This window comes from Triticum dicoccoides, chromosome 6B (genome assembly GCF_002162155.2).
Source record: "Triticum dicoccoides isolate Atlit2015 ecotype Zavitan chromosome 6B, WEW_v2.0, whole genome shotgun sequence".
In the NCBI taxonomy this organism is placed as follows: domain Eukaryota; kingdom Viridiplantae; phylum Streptophyta; class Magnoliopsida; order Poales; family Poaceae; genus Triticum; species Triticum dicoccoides.
The window spans coordinates 103,513,865-103,529,145 of NC_041391.1; the positions used below are offsets into that span (position 1 = coordinate 103,513,865).

The 15,281-nt window shown below is 43.4% G+C and overlaps 1 long non-coding RNA gene and 1 pseudogene across 3 annotated transcripts; both read right to left on the minus strand.

The window, feature by feature from the left end:
- Positions 1 to 6,342: 6,342 nt before the first annotated feature.
- On the minus strand, positions 6,343 to 10,173 carry LOC119320846 (annotated as a pseudogene).
- A 778-nt stretch (positions 10,174 to 10,951) lies between these two features.
- On the minus strand, positions 10,952 to 15,034 carry LOC119320132. 3 transcript variants are annotated; one of them, XR_005154810.1, is made up of 5 exons: positions 14,563 to 15,034; positions 14,096 to 14,199; positions 13,915 to 14,001; positions 11,845 to 12,619; positions 10,952 to 11,507 (listed from the first exon to the last, which is right to left on the minus strand). It is a non-coding gene; the product is annotated as an uncharacterized LOC119320132 (long non-coding RNA). The 3 variants fall into 3 exon arrangements; XR_005154809.1 differs by having other exon boundaries at positions 12,475 to 12,619; positions 14,563 to 15,019; XR_005154811.1 differs by lacking the exon at positions 10,952 to 11,507 and adding an exon at positions 11,514 to 11,796 and having other exon boundaries at positions 12,475 to 12,619; positions 14,563 to 15,025.
- Positions 15,035 to 15,281: the final 247 nt, after the last annotated feature.

Here is a 15,281-nt window from a genome sequence, read left to right on the forward strand (position 1 = left end):
TATGTAGCCAGCCACACTCCACTCGCAGGTCAAATATTGGCGTAGACAACAGAGAATGTGCTAGGTAGGAAACCGAAGGAACTCTTACTATACGAGAATTTGCAATTCAATATGACAACCGATCAGAAGGGATTGGACAATCCCAATGCATTGCCCTCCTTCGCAATACCGGAACTATCTGACCGAGCTCCATCAACACAGAAAGCGGAAGGGACAGCAGATACGGATAGACTGGATCCAGAAAGGGATTTCAGCCAGTCCTTGCCTATTGCTGGGCTGGTTGTTTTGTCACGGTCCGATTAGTAGAAGGTGAGTGAGTAAGACGAGGCCCCCGAAGCGTAATGTAGAGCTATACTACTCTTGTTTTTCCTTCCGCCCTGCTCTTCTTGGTTAGTATGGAGAGAAGTTATCCGAAAGGTTGAAAGATGCCAACGTGAGCTAGCGTCTCGTTATGCTTCATATCATTCCAATCTTTTAATAATAATCACTACTTGTATCTCTTTTGCTTCGCTTGGTTGATTAGTTTCACTACTTCAAATAAAACAATGAACCTTTTCCTGTGTGGCCAAAGGGACTACGTTCCTAAAGTTCGAATTGATCATTCAATCGATCTAGGAATCATGCATGGCACAAGGTAAAGGATGGAATGAGACATCTGATAAAGAGCCTAGAATGACCTTTCCCGATCTTTTGAAGGGTAAGAATAAGAACTCTATTGTATCGATGCACTGCTCTCAGGCGAGATTGAACACGAAAAAAGGTGCATCAAGGCGTGAATAAGGAAGAAGTCACCTTTGTCGGTTTTCAAATTGAGGACCAACTGTGCTCCGAAAGTGAGAGAAGAGACACCCACATCAAGAGAAACAGACGAAGCAGCTCAAGTAGAGCTAGAAACGGAAGCCGAAGCAGCATCTTCTTCCTTTTTCCATACAGAGAAAGGTGCCTTCGCTTAGATTTTTTCTTCTGTTGATCAGAATTCCTTAGAAGAAATTGGAAGAAAACCGTAGCGAAACGGTTGAACCTTAGCGAAGTATTTTGGGTTCATTACAACCTTCTCCTATTCAGAATCGGAGAATAGGAACGAAGTAGCTCGCCTAAAGAGGAACTAAAATTCTTCTTTACTTCGATCAAGAAACTAGATTCTCAATAGAGTTGCTTACTATGGAAAGAAAGATGCCCCACCTTTAGTGATTAGATGGATCACTAGCCCTTACTCTCAGTCACTAATTCAAGAACGAATACCGAGACAGAAAAAACCGTTGTTGGTCTACTGCTTGATGGCTTTACATCGCTAAAGAATCTGTAATGGACAGCAAGAACTCTGAATCAAGAAAAGTACCAAATCGATTGGAAATGTACGCTCCTGTGGAAGTCGAACCCACCGCATAGGTGCCTTGTTCTACCGAGAGATGAACTAAGGAGCGGCAACCCCTACATCAGTTCTTTGTACCGCCCAGAAGGGCACGAGAGAAAAAACAAAACCAATAAAAGATCAGACGAGACGGAATTGGTAACGTGAACGTCTTTTCGTCTTCTTGCCTTAGTTTCATATAACTCAACCTCGCTTTCCAAAAAAGAAGTATTGATTGAGATTTCCCTTTTATGATGGCTATCCCGTTTCTATTACTTACTGAATTTCTTGTCTACTGGATGGAAACTTGAAAGGCTTATCACGGGATCGAAGGCAGAAGAACTTTTAGGATTGGCTAGAGGGGAACTACTCCCCCAATCCCATTTTTTCACGGGAACCTGATGTTATTAGATTCTATTCATTCATTCTGAATCTTTTATCATATCGCTTATTACGGCTATCTTTAGAATTTCATTGACTATATATGTTTCTTTCCATATGAGCTATTCCCTTTGCTTTCAATCTGTCTTGTGCCACTCCAGCTTTCACTCAAGCCATTCTTTGCCTGTCGACCCTCACTCTTCCTCTTGCTTCCTTAGGAAAGAGCATAAAGAAGGCACCGAAAATAGGTGGGAAAGGAAAGGTATACTTTTCACAGCCGACAAGCGGCGCATTTAAGCCCTAAAGAACTAGCTTCCTAGAAAAAACTCACTCGATCACCGGCTTTCAGGGGATTCCCCCACTTGAGAATAAAGGGGCATAGACTACGAAAGGGCTACGTTCACTTGATGAATGGTAAAAGGTATTCTATTACATAACGAGAGCATACGAGCGGAATACGATACTATCGAGCTTTCCGAAAGTGTGAGCTGAAATTCAAGGGTAATCGCACCCTTGACTCTATCACAAGCTATTGGAATTGGCTGGAACTTTCTATACCAAAAAGGGATATATAGGGGTTTGTTTTATTGATGCAATAGAGATCTTTCATAGATGGATCCCGATATGATCTTATTGATACGAGAATTAGAATCAAATAAAAGTGTTTTCTGATGCATGCACTCTTTTCTTTAGGTTAATCAGCCCTTACTTGCATTGATTTAAAGGTCCTATTTCCCATTCCTTGCGGACTTGGTAATCTAACAACCCTTCAGGGGAGAGGATTATAGGACACCATAGCTTATCTGCCTTGATTTCCGAAACCAGAACTACTTCGGCCTTCCCTCAACTGATTGAACTAGCCGACCTATAACTTATGTTGTGTATAGATTGACAAATTGCTGGGTCTACCCTCAGGGCGCCCTATAACTTATGATGGGTGCCAGGGAAGAAAAGAAAGGGAAAGCGGTCTTCTTCAAGCCGAAGGGGAGCCCGGATAATTGAATGAAGGTTGGGACAGAACTCCAAAATAACAGATCCTTTCCTACTAGCTTGTTGTTCCGGTTGGGAAAGCAAGAAATGGGATAATCATTTCCAGTAAATTTCTCCTAGTTTTCCTTCTGGAATTCCAGTCATAAAATCAATGAAATAGGATTTGGATCAGAAAATCAGGAGAAGAAAAGCAACTGAACCATAGATCCTGCTTTGGCCAACCCTCAATTACCAAGTTCTTACTATCTAACCTAGCTTTTTCCATCTATCTAACCTTTGTCTATGAAACCTCGAATGCCTCTATACAGTGACGAAAATAGGGTTGTACCTGTAATAACATCTCTTGATACCAGTATTCTAGCTTATGGTTCATGTGGGATTCCTTGCTACTTCCTATAGCTCTTCTTTTGCAGATACATTAGCAACTTTGGCCTCTATGATTTTGATTACCGAGGGACTCTGATACCAGTCTTGGTGCAATCGTCAGGGTCACCCGCCTACAGTTTTCGCCATAGAAACTTTACAAGATGAGGATGGTTATGATCCTAAAAGGTATGATGACATATAGAAATTCCAAAATAGGTAAAGTCACCACCATAAGCTGAGGTGAAAGATCGAGTTGTACTTTTCAAAACTCTGCCCTGTTTATTATCTTTGGTGATAAGTTTTACATAAGATCATTTAACGGGATGCACCTTATCAGGATGCAGATCTAGATCACAAGTAAACAGTGATGCGCGAGACGGCTCTATCTCTTGCCTTCTCTTAATTAAGAGAAGACAAGCATTCTCTTATGATTTCTCTTTCCTCCACCTCATCGTTTATCCTACGTGGCATTGCTAAGATAGAACCATTGTACATGCCCTAAGAGCTCCCTTGAAAGAGGTCTAAGCGCCCTTTATAGGGTTAACGATACAGGGTGCACATCCCCCTTCGCGGTAGGCCAGCCCATTCTCATTTTTTCCCTTTTGCTAAACCTACGCCTCGAGGGTTCAGTGTAATACGTGATAAACCCAGCCACTTCACCTTCTATGATCACGTACATCTTCTTCCCTCTTTTGTTCTTTCCTCCTTTCTTTTCTGTTTTTTCTTTTTTTTCAAGCTAGCGAGTTTTTCTTCAAAATCGATCAGTTTTTTTAAATCGATGAACTTTTTCCTCAAAATTGATGTATTTTTTAAAAAAGGATGAAATTTTTATATTTTGTGAACTTTTTTTCAAATTTGATGAACTTTTTCAAATCGATGAACTTATTTTTCAACACCGATGAACTCTTTTCAAATTTAATGAATTTTTTTCGAAATTGATGAACTTTTTTTTTCAAATTCGTGAACTTTCTGAAGTTTGCGGAATTTCTTTCAAATTTCATGAAAACTTCTAAATTCACCATTTTTCGGTTTTTTAGTCAAAAGTTAACGGTTGACTGGTCAACAGACCAACTGTCGACTGGTCAACCACGATCAGGCGATCGAGCGAATGAGGCGATGTGGGACTAGCAAATGAGGCAACCTGGGTTGGCCTAGTTTACGGGATGCATGGGCGTCATAACTGGTAGCCCTGAAGGTGCCCCTTAAGAGCTCCAGAGTCACAAGGCTTTGGACCTAATTTTTTGTTGGGTCCAATTGAGGCTCCTCTACTTGGGTCAAGGCCCAATTGGATCGCTGCATCAATCGTTCCCCTAGCTCGGAACTAAGAGCTCCTAATTTGCGTTTGTAGCGCCGGTTTTCCTCCTGGCGCACAGAGCACAACTATAGCAGTTTGAAAATAGTCCGCTCATTTGTAGTTTGATCATGAATTTGAGAAACATCATAAATTTCAAAAATCAAATGAATCTTGGAAATTATTCAAGAATTTGGGAAAAGTTCATGCAAATTGAGAAAGTTCAAAAATTTGAAAAAACAACATCAACCTGCATTTTTTTCAGAAAAATTTCATGAATTTGAAAAGGTTTCATTTAAAAAAATTCATAATTTTGAAAACAAAAACATAAAAAAGGTTAGCAAAAACTGAAAAAAGTTCACGGATTGGAAAAAAAGTTCACTAAAAAGTTACAGTAGCAAAACTAAAAAAGTTCATGGATTTGTAAAAAGTCTATGAAATTTGACAAAAAGTTCATGAAGTTAATTTTTTTTCACAAATTTAAGAAAATTTTATAAATTTGTTTTGTTTTGAATTTTTGAAAAATTCACAAATTCAAAGAAAAAAAAGAAAAAAACCCAAAATAGTTCAGGAAAAACAAGAAACTGACTAGAAGCTTCTGGAACCTTCACAAAACCAGGATGGGAGAAAACCAGGACGAACTTCCCCACTGCCTTGCTTACATGGGCCGTCCCGTTCGAATCGAGGGTGTGCGCTACATACCACCAAACCTATAACTAGCGACTTAAGTACCGAATAGGAAATGGGCTCGGTGCTAGGAACATGTATTTTTGACGCGGATGCTATTCATAAGATTCCACTACCGACCACAAGTTTGGGCGATTTTTGGGCTTGGGAGCCACCGAGCCAGGAGAAAATTGGGATCTTCTCTATGAGATCAGCATATAGAATAGTTGGGCTAGAGGGAACTTCACGACAGTTAGACCCGCACAAAGCGAGCCCCGCCCCATCCCCTGTGTCGCCCCGTGCAGGTGACATTGGGAAAAACCCATCGACCGCCTCCAGCATGCCTCACCCCCGCTTCCCCACGCATCGCTGATGTAGGAGGGCGGCCCGGTGAAGATATGCTTAGTCAAGGGATGGTGGTGGCGTGGCGGATCTATTCCTCGTATGGCGCTGCGCATCCCAACTCCACCCCTCCCCCGAGTTTTGTCATCTGCGTGGCTCAGTTGATCTCCCTCCATCAGTTGCTCCCTCTGCCAGTCTGGTGGTGATAGTCTGATGGTGATGCAGCGCGGCCTAGACACGGCGGCTCCCACGTCGGTGCAACCCAACTCCCCTTGTTGTGCGTGCTACTAGTGGCCAGGTGTAAATGCATCTAGTGCCCCTTAGTAATTTTAGTGATTAAGGGACTAATGTATTTGTGAGTGTACACAGGTCTAATAGGTCTATAAAGAGTTTGATATTTCTGAAGAAAGTCGATCCCTAAAAATGAATGTTTTTAGTTGAAGACTTTGGTTTTTTTTGAAGACTTTGAAATTGAGGAAATTGGTGTGCCCTTGAAGATATATTGATATTGATGCGAGGATTATGAAGCGTGAAAACTTTAGTTTTCGTAATTTCATTTTCCTTTCTTGACTCATAGGAAACACCGTACAAGGAAGAAATGCGGTGCTGTTTCGAATGAGTTTCTGCCTGATTTCTGCTATACATGTGGTGTGTCAAGTAATGACAAGACCCTTGAGATAACCTTGCGATTTAAAATCAATATCCCAAAAGGTTCCAAATAAGAACAGTTGTGGGAGAAATGATTTGACATTTAAAAAAAATGACAGATATTGACTCCCCTTTTAACCTTATTTGAACAATTCTTTGTGAGATAAAAGTAAAAAACTAACACCAAGACTGAATGTCAATGTTAACTTTCCAGGAAAGAACAGCGACAAAGACTCCACATAAACATAGTAGCCTAGCTTAGTGAAGCATTAACCAAAAAGCTACTGAAACATCAAATGCGCCCCAGGCATATTTGATGCTTCTACACCATTTTAACCCATATACAGGATCAGCATGAATTCAACAAAAACATCCACGGTTTACCTCAGTTTGCAGAGTGGACGCCCATTAAGTAGCTCTGGGTCTCCCCTCTCGGTTCATTTTCCTTAATACATTTCTTACTTTGAAACCAGGACTGCCTAGCTGATTTGGATGAATTTCGGGTCCACATGCGACCAGAGAATGCAAAACTCGGCTCCCTAGTAGATCATAATGACCTCCACCAGTCGTGCTCTACCTACTCCAACAGAAAATAAAGGTTTTGACAGTAGTAAATCTTTAAGACTTGAAGAAGCCACCAGCAGCAGAACTAAGGTTAGTGATTGGATTCATCCATTTTGCCTGGTGAGTGGCACGTCAGACATCAGTGTTCAGTGAGCCTAGCCAGCGACAACAATCTACCACGGTCTGAAAAGAAATCATGCACAGAAATCAAAACCAACACCAAAACTTAGCATTTACAGTTTGATTTCAAATATACAACAGGTGCTAGAAAATAACAGAATGATTCTAAAAAAACCATGACACTTATTTTGGAACGGAGGGAGTACTATATCAGCAGCTTTGCATGAACATTTGATCTTTTCTTTTTACCAATATACTAGTCCATAACAAGTCAAATCTGACAAATTCAAATTAAGTCAGTTCCCAATGCCATGTATTCCGTTTGCACTAGCGCACACAAATGGACTGGCAATATCTGTATGTCAAGATAACAACTATTAATTGCAGTATGACTTTGTTCACAGACAGGACCAAGAAGTTCTGTAGAGAGAAGTAAAAATTCAAGGGGAATGATGCAATTGGCCCTGCTTCCCATGGACCGATCCATATAATAGCAGAAGAATAACAGGACTTGAGTCCATAACTCACAAATGACCCCAATTTTATGGCCCTACTTTATGGCAGCATAACCTTGACACAATTTTTCAAGTTTTTAGTGAAATAGTAAAACATCTGAATTCCACCTGTTAGATGAAGTTATCAATCTATTCAGTTTGCACTAGCACACATAAATGGATTGGCAATATCTATATTTCAAGATAACAACTAGGAGTATAATTGCAGTATGACTTTGTTCACAAACAGGACCAACAAACTAAGCAAAGACGTTGACGTGGTAAAGAAAATGCAGGACAACGTGTTAGTACGAGCTTGTTTAATTAGTATTTAGCAATAACCTAGCAGCCGCTTAACTCTTCATCAATTACATAAACTTCAATTTTTTCTAGTCATTGGTTTCTTTCTCTCAGTGTGGCCTGTTATGAGAGGCTTGGAGTGGTGTTTTCCTGTTTCCTACTTCCATTCCCAACCTCTACCTTTTTTTTCAGCTTTTCTTGTATGGGCATTTTATCCCCTTTTTAATACAATAATGTGCAGCGCTCCTACACATCCAAAAGAAAAAGAAAATGCTAGACCAGCAAGGGCTCTGCTTCCCATGGCGCTTCATCGATTGTATTAAAAAAAGCAGAAATTCAAGGGGTAATGATGCAATTGGCCGTGCTTCCCATGGACCGATCCATAAAATAGCAGAAGAATAGCAGGACTTGAGTCCATAACTCACAAATGACCTCAGAACTGTTTTGCTGTATGACAGCATAACTTTGACACAAATTTTCAAGTTTTTAGTGAAATAGTAAAACATCTGACTTCCACCTGTTAGATGAAGTTCTCAATCTATTTAGTAATGATAAACATTTTACTGTGAAATCAAATTGTGACTCAGATTTTGTGTCTCCAATTGGTTGTCCAAAGAGTCTGACAGTGACACTGCTACTTGACATACCATCTGAAGAGGAGACCAACACAGAAGCTGATATAAAAAAATTGTGAAATGGAAATGCCAGACAGATAGACTACACATGATTCTAGTTCCAAGTAGTTCAGTTGACATGCTAAAAAGTAACAGAAGTATGGATGACATGCTAAACAGAAATACAACTTTTCAATATTATGATCAGGATGAAATTGATCATAATGACCTGCCCCATCTGTATGTAAACAGCAAATAAACAGCTTGGTAGTGGGCTAGTGGCATATCTAAAAGAATCAAAACAGCAGCAAACTAAGAGATCAGGTAAGCTTTGCTAAGTGTAACAATGCTGTGATCTTAAAAGATACTACCTTGCAGAAAACTCGTAACCAACTCTTACTCAGCATTCCACTTTGGTGAGCTATGTGCTAGTGGTAATTCCAGAGGTTACAAGACCGAGCTTGAGATGTGAGGTTTAGCTATGCCGGAAATAAACATAATATTTTCTAAGAAAGACAGGAGCAAGGTAACAGGGATTTACAAGGCTTTGTGCATATTTAGCAAGTCAACCAATGCATCATCATGGTCCTTAACCAGACAAATCTCATAACAAAAGTCATGTTCTGTTTTCCAATGTCATATGTTAAGTTTTGTCTAGCATACACAAATTTGCCTCTGGCAAGGACTATACAGGAATACAAACTAACAAAAAATTAACATTACTTGCAATATGACTGATTGTTCACAAATAAGAACCAACAAAGTGAGCAAACGTACGGAAGCTGTAAAATAAAGGACAACAGAATCAAGGACTGGTACCATACCAGGAGTGTAGAAGCTCATGTAGGGTAGGACAGAAAAGTAGACCCCAAGTTCATCAACCTTCTTCACCAGTCCGGACTTGAGCTCCATCATGAACAGGCCAACATGTGTGCTAACGAAGATGACACCCAGAACCTCTGCGAAACCAACCACACTTGCTCCATTGCCTTTGAGGGGTTTGTCCATGGGCATGATTTTCTCCAGGTCAATGACCATGCACTGTACCCATTTTGCAGCTCCCTTCATATTCCTTGACCAAAGATGCAGACTGAAATCCTTAACGCCAGCGAACCCCAGTGAATTGTCCTCCATCACCATGCATGAGGGCAATGCGAATATTGTACACCTCTGTATTTGGCAATGGTGGGTCAATCAGAGACAGGCGATTCTTGCCGCAATCATACTTGGCAATGACACTAGACCGCAAAAGTGTGAAGTAGACTGCATCTCCAATTGCGGCTACTCGCCTAGACTGGATACTGGGTATGTAGTACATTGCTTTTGCGATTTCATCTCGCTTGTGCCGGGCATAGCATTCACAGCTATCGTCGAGAGATACCAGCGCACTCCACGCACCTGTCACAGATGAGTACACACTGGCCTTGACGACTTCGTCGTGGTCATCAGTGGCCAGGAAGACCACGCGGAAGGGGCCGCCGTGGCAGTCGAGGTGGTCGCAGCCGGCGGCAGCGCAGACCACCGCGCAGTGCGGCTCGGGCACCACGTGGCGGTCGCCAGTGACGGGGTCCCAGACGAGGAGATCCGCATCCTGGTACGTGTAGATGAGGACGCGGCCGTGGCGGCAGTCGAGGAGGCACGTGGGGCGGCCGTCGAAGCACGGGTGGGGGAAGTCGGGCATCGACGTGGTGGAGGCGAAGCGCGGGGCGGGGTCTCTTTCAAAGACTTGGGTCCTGTGGAGAAGGCCGAGCAGAGGAGCGGTGCCGTGGAACGCGCGGTACCGGCGGCGGAAGGCGGGGTCGCAGATGACGCGGAGCCAGAGCTTGCAGACAAGGGCTGCCCGGGAGAGGTACCCGGGCTCGTCCGGCGGGAGGCGGAGGAAGATCTCTGCGCGGACGTCGTCGTCGATCAGGTTGATCTGCGGCGGCGCGATGGTGCGCTAGCTCGTGGGGTTGGATGGGGTTTGGGCGGAATGGGAAGAGACAAAGGAGCGAGCGACCGGGCGACGAGGGCGAGACGGCCAGACCGCCAGACCCTGCCGCCCATTACGTGTCTGGCATGGCAAGGGCCCATGGCGACCCATTTGTAAACGGGCCCTGACCATGCCTGCACGCGTGCGGCACTTTCAGGCCCAGGCACGGCCCATTAGTTAAACGAGTCGGCCCATGGCCGGTTGGGCAGCGAGTTTTTGGGCCAATTTGGGCTGTTTCGGGCCTAATATATGAAAATAATTCTAGAAAACAAAAAAGAATAAACGGGTGTGCCTTTCCGGGCCCATGACTCGTTGGCATATGTGCTCATGGGCCGGCACGCCAAGCATGACCCATGTGCCAGGTTTGCTCTGCTACTACTTTGTTGGGTTTGACCAGTCCACGACCAGATTGAGCACTATCTATTCTCGTAGTCGTCCTTCTATCGATCATTCTCCAACCTCACGTGCGTCGGTCCTCCTTTATACTCTTTCCGTTCAAAAATACCTGTCGGAGAAATGTATAAAAATGGATGTATCTAGAATTAAAATACGTTTAGATATCATTCCTCCGACCAAGTATTTTCGGACGGAGGGAGTACATAAACATAGGACCGAGGCACATTGACCTCACACTTATATGGGATGCACTAAATCTATATAATACAAAACTTGCGCAAACCACACTGGCTTGTTAAAAGCGTCGTGGTGCTAGTGGATGGTAGTGATGGCATTTTCCTGAAGAAGCACGTTGCCTTGCCACGAACATCTCACCGGCTCTGACCAGGGGCAGAGAATTGTGTGGACGCATCGTACTTGGTGTAACCAAAGTGAAAAGTAGATGAGACCCCTCACTCGCAAAGCTACATCTATACTACTATTAAATGATAACATGACTTCCCCTACGTGCACCCCAAAAAGTGCACACAGGATAACCCCGCACGTCCCATCAGATCCATTAAGTTGCATCCAACGGTCCACGTTACATCCATTATACTACAGTCAGATCTACGGCTGAAAACAAATGTTCTGCCGACAGACTCCTCGTTCAGGATGCTACACAGCCCCCAACGATGACACCTCAAGGGAATTAATGTGGACTCCGCGATCAAAGCCGCCACCACGCCAGGAACCTCCACGATCAACGCCGGCATCACGCCACAAACCTCGCCTCCGCCAGCCGCCCCGCCGCAGCTCTGGTGTCCGCGACATCCTCGACCCGCCTTGCTGCCTTACCTCTCCTGGCTCCTGGTGTCCGCGACGTCCTCCACCCGCCTTGCTGCCGTACCTCTCCTCGCCACGCCGCCCTCGCCCTGTCCACGACGTCCTCGACCCGGTGGACGTCCTCAACCTGGCGCGCTGCCCTACCTCCAGTGTCATCACCCTGTGTGGCCCCACGACATCTCGAGACCTGCCAGTGCACATGTTAGATCAATTTAATTTGCACATCTTATGATCTGACAGAAGACAAAGGAAATTGCTAATTTAATTTGCACATCTTATGATCTGACAGAAGATAAAGGAAATTGCTCTTTTAATATGACAGTATGTAATTTGTACTTTCAAAACTAATACTTACAGTACATCATGAACAAACTGAGTTAACAAAGGGTTGAATAAGTGTTTCACAAAAAAAGAAAAGTTGAGAAGACAATATGGCATCCTCTCAGCGTAGTGGGGTACGTACTCCCTTTCAGGACCTGACCAACAACAGCAATTCAGGTAAATACATAAGCTACGACTCTTACCTACTTAGGTTTGTAAATCCAGAAGAATATGTCATTGTCTCGCAGGTCAAAAAGCAGATCCAAAAGAGCTGAAGAGACAGAGGGAAAGGGAGAGGTATGCACTAAACAGGGATGCAATATTAAAGAAAAGACAAGAGGCAAGGGATCGTAAGAAAGCTGCGGCTGCTATTCTAAACGAAATCAACACTCCATCTAAGCTACCTGGGGCCATGTCGCCTGGTTACTCCATTTTCTCCGTTTTTTACCATACATTTCATGAATCACAAGTAAAATCAGGTTAGTTAAGTGTTCTTCTGGCCAGGTTTTGACACTGTGGAGAGGCCAAGTGCGCCATTTGCTATTCTAAATGAAATCAACACTCCATCTAAGCCACCCGGGGCCATGTCGCCTGGTTACTCCATTTTCTCTATTTTTTATCATACATTGATGAATCTCAATTAAATCATATCAATTAAGTGTTCTTTTGGGCAGGTTTTGACACGGTGGAGAGGCCCACTGTGCAGTCTGCTCTCACCCAGCAACGACACACACCAGCTGCGGAAGGTCATGTGTTCTCCTACATCCAACCATAATACCGGCATTTGTGTGTCAACAACTGACATTGTTCATACAATTATGATGCAGGCATACCTGTTGATGTCATAATGAGTGATCGGACTCCACTTCCTGGTCTGAATTCATTAGGAACACCATATACTGCTGTTTCTAACAAGGAAAATATCGACTCTGCCATTGGGTCCTCCCAACTGACTGTGTTACGACCACCACTTCAATCCTACAGAGGCAGCAGTTCATATGGTAAGCAATTGTGGCTCATGTTAACTACCATACAGAGTAAAAAGAACTGTTGCTCATGTTGTCTTGTACCAAATTAACACTTATAATACAGAAGCAAAACAAGCACTTAAGAGGCAGAGAGAAAATGCCCGCTATGAGCAACATAAGCAACTGATATTGCAAAGCCTACGTGACAAACGGTGTCAAACCAAATCGTCAACAATAGTCCTTACAACTGGAGAACAAAATCAATCCGATACAGCTGTTGCCACCTACATGAAACACTGTATATCCAATCTTTGATTTCCTAACTGACAGTCACTCAATGTTTCTTTAGCTAATGAAGATTGTGATTGGCTACACACAAATGATACGTACCAGAGACAAAACTTTGGAACAAGGATGAGGCCAGACAACATACTCACTGCGCCGTCATGTGGACACAATCCCGTCGACAAATATAATGGTGCTTTAATTGACTACTGCTTGGTTCATACTTTAATTACGGAGGGTCCACAAAACATGCTTCTTGATGCTGTGATAACCAATGATGGAGATACAATCCCCGAATCGACAGAGGCGAGTTTTCTTTCCACATCTCATTACTATTCTAATTCTAACGGCACAGATCAGTTTGTAATTTTTCAGTACAAATATCATATCAGAAAGATATTCTCTCTATCATAATATTCTACCACCATGTGTTTCAGCTACCGAGCGATGACGAATCAAGTGAAATACTCAACAATAATGAAGTGGAGGAAAATAATTGCACGGAGAGCCCAGAATATACACCAATCCTTGAAGAAAACATAGCAAAAAGAGAGGCCAAAGATTCTGAACATACACAGGTGACTTTCCTTTTTCAACTATATCTTCCAAAGGCATTCTAATTATATTATATCCTACATACGGGTAATACTTTTAATATTGTTCTCAGAAATTAACCCACAACGAAACAAGTCAACAAATTGTGGTGGCTGAGGACGAGGAATTGGCCCATCAATGAACTGCCAGGACCTCACTGATACGGTTAGCAGTTAGTCCTACTGCCCCATCTTTTCATAAGTAGTTTTTTTCTTATTTCTCGCTTGTGATGCTTATACTTTTTCCATTTGTTGGTACAACAGCTAGAAGGACTGGAGGATTTATTCAAATATGCATCCGATCACATGGAATTAAAATCCGATAAGTGGACTGATCTAAATTTTACAACATGGGAATGAGAAGAATATATTAAGAGCAGTCTTCAGACGGATGGGTACGCCTTCTAATATAACTCAGAGTTTTTACCTTATTGGATGCCAATGCAATTGACACAGCATCTCTCATGAGATCTGGCCTAAATAATGGAGCTCAAAGGCGATACACTTCATTGGGCTGCATATAGTAGTATAGAAAATGTGTTAAAATTTCTGGATTTGAACAACGAATATGTTACTACACACATGGAAAGAATCAGAAGATAGCATACCTGAATGTGTTTCACTAACAATCTTCCAGTACTCTATATATCATCCATGCCAACATAGAGAAAGAGAAACATCTCACAAATGAATGACAATGTGGCGAAGCCGCCTGTTGTGCATACAATGGCATAAGCATCAGCAAAGTTCAGATGTCAAATGATGGTGTCACATGTATTTCTGATACAAATAGTGCAGTACCAACTTGGTTGTGACCCTGGAACTCTCTGTTACTTAGTGCCAGAAATAATGCGACATTACAGCATGAGAATACCACACTAATCAAGCAGCAGCCACAAAAAGCAACGACTCAACATCAATTATAGATAGCTGATATTGACAAATTAAGCCACCCAGAATTCAAATTCACAAATCAATCAGCTTTGTCACAGCATGGTTGCCTCAAAAATGTCACCTGACTAAATCCCCACTGATAACCATAGGTGCATTAACAACATCTAAACGAACATCATACCTTCAGCAACCGAGCACGTACGTGAGCTGCGAACTCCTTCCCAGAGCGACTGTGTGAGCCAAGCACGGGGGGCGATGATTACGGCGGGCACGTCAACGCACTGGATCTCCGTCCAATTCGAGATGCCTCCTCCCCCATCTTGTCTAGCAGCTCACATCTCGATCTGCTCTGGGGCAGTAGGATGGCGGCAGCAGAGTCGACCTAGGGAAGATTGACGGAGTTGGCGGCAAGGCAAGGCCGCGATGGTGGCAGGAGCCGGCGGGGTGAGGCCGTCGTGGGCACGAGGGCCGGCGGGGCGAGGCCGTCGTGAGGATAGGACGAGAAGGGTCGAGGCCGTGGTGGTGGTGTGGGTTGGGGGGGGGGAGGAGGAGGGGGCGCCGGGCGACATCGTGCCGGGAGAGGATGCGGCGTGCTGCAGAGGAAGCGGCGGCGTGCAGTAGAGCAGGCGGGCGGCGGAGAAAGCAAAGTGATGGCTGCCTGTATCTTTCACGGTCTCACCGCACACACATCACTGAAGAAAACCAAGTGCTAGGTGCAGGTCGAGATACATCCATTTTGCAAAAAAAGAAAAATCGGGATACATCGTGTTGGGAGAAAGGAACTGATGTGAATCATGTGCGACGTAAAATGATACCGCTGCCCGTTCTTTTATTTTACTTTTCACCCGCTGCTCCTTATTAGTGTTCCTTGATTGCTTTTTTTTTTCTTTTGCAATCCGA